The sequence below is a fragment of the Lissotriton helveticus genome, chromosome 3_1 (genome assembly GCF_964261635.1).
Source record: "Lissotriton helveticus chromosome 3_1, aLisHel1.1, whole genome shotgun sequence".
Classification (NCBI taxonomy): Eukaryota; Metazoa; Chordata; class Amphibia; order Caudata; family Salamandridae; genus Lissotriton; species Lissotriton helveticus.
In genome coordinates this window covers 2108346454-2108348443 of record NC_136061.1, presented here as the reverse complement: position 1 = coordinate 2108348443, position 1990 = coordinate 2108346454, and the positions used below count along the sequence as shown (strand labels likewise).

The 1990-nt window shown below is 45.4% G+C and overlaps 1 non-coding gene across 1 annotated transcript; it reads left to right on the top strand.

Moving 5' to 3' along the window:
- The first annotated feature begins 783 nt into the window (after positions 1 to 783).
- LOC144825896 (small nucleolar RNA snR46) lies at positions 784 to 974 on the top strand. The gene has a single exon (XR_013609654.1). It is a non-coding gene; the product is annotated as a small nucleolar RNA snR46 (small nucleolar RNA).
- Positions 975 to 1990: the final 1016 nt, after the last annotated feature.

Sequence of the window (1990 nt, the reverse complement as noted above, 5' to 3'; positions counted from 1 at the left end):
AGGGATAATACACAGGGCAAAATTCAGTTGCTCCACCACCTGCTGTAGCTGATGCAAGGTGACCTTATCTTTCGCTAAGCATTGCTGCAACCCTGCCTGGAATTTCAGGACTTTCTCTTCTGGTAACCGAAAACAACCTTCAACGGAGTCCAACTCGATCCCCAAGAACTCCAATTTTGTAGTTGGCCCCACAGTCTTTCCTGGTGCCAATGGAACCCCAAAAGCCTGCCTGGGCATGCAAAATTCCTGCAGCACCCACCCACACTCCCGGGAACCCGGTGACCCCAGGAAAAGGAAATCATCCAGGTAATGCAAAACACCAACGTGTCCCGTCACCTGTCTGAAAACCCATTCCAGAAAAGAACTAAGGGGTAGATGTATCAAGATTCCATTTTGCGATTTCTAAATAGCGATTTTTAAGGAATCGCTATTTAGAAATCGCAAAATGGAATGTATGTAGAAAATCGCTATTTTTTAGCGATTTCTTAGTCTTCCTTATTTGTGAATTTGCAATTTGAGAATTCGCAATTAAAGAATAATTTCCAATGCATTCCTATGGGCCAGGAGGCCCAGAGGAATGATTGTGAAATATTTCTTAATTTGCGAATCGCATTTTGCGAATTCGTAAATTGAGAATAATTTCAGGGGTGCAGGGGTGTCTCAAAGACACCCTGCTGCACCCCTGAAATTTACATGTGTGTGCATATGGCGCACATACATGCCCTTTAGGCATGTATGTGGGTCATATGCCACCTTCACAAATGCCAAATAGGGCATTTTTAAATGAAATCGCAAATTACCACCAACTCCAAGTTGGTGGTAATTTGCGATTTCTTAACACAAATTCGCAATTTCTAAAACCCACATACATCGCATTTAAGGAATTGCAAAATGTGTGATTCCTTAAATGCTTAAGAAAAATAAGGAATCGCAAATTTTTGCGATTCCTTATTTTGCGATTTTGTGATACATTTCAAAAACTGCAAAAAAGCCTTTTGCGATTCGCAAAGGCCGAAATTCGAAAGGCTTAATACATCTACCCCTAAATTTCTCAAAATAGGCGCAGGAGCCTGAGCACCCTATGGGCTTACACATATCCATATAGAATTTTCCTTGGAACTGGAAACCCAGAAGGTGGAAGTCAGAGGGGTGAACCGGCAACAAGCGGAAGGCTGACTCAATATCTGACTTTGCCAGCAATGTCCCTGGCTCCAAAAGATCTGAGTAGCTCCACTGCCTGGTCAAAAGATGCATACTTTACACCACACAAATCTTCACTAATAGCGTCATTCAAGGGTTTTCCCCGTAGGTGCAAATAGGTTATGAATCAGCCTGAATTCCCCCTTTTCTTTTTTGGGAACCACACCCAGAGGGCAACGGCCAAAATTACTGACTGGGATGCAATCAAAGGGCCCTGCCACTCTACACAAGCGCAACTCCTTTTGAATCTTTTTTGCCTCCACACTAGGATTGTTCCTAACAGAGAGTTGATTTTTGCATTCCGTGGTCCCCACATAATCAGGCGCTGGGATCCTAAATCCAGAGCTGAAACCATCTCGCAGCAACTTTGCACTAGAATGATAGGGATATCTATTTAACCATGGTGTCAATGCTGTAACCTTAATGGGCGTGCATGTCATCTGTGATGCCAGACCTTCACTCCTGCTTCTTTATACCTTTATCCTCCTTTGATTTCTTGAGACATCTGGACTCAGGGTGAGATGGGTGGGCACAGAAAGATCATGCATGTTTAAATTTACAAGTGCCAAGGGTTCTGGTACATGTACGCCTGTTGAAATCCCAACATGTTCCTTTTCTCCTCCCCCCATCCCCCCACCCCCCCCCACTGCTGGAACTAGCATCAGGGCCGGACTGGCAATGCCGGGCACCGGGCAAACCCCTGGTCGGCTGGACGGGGTGGGGGCCGGTTTGGTGACAGGGGGCCGGTTTTGTGTTGCTGGGGCCGATTTGGGCCCTTAGGCATGACTGA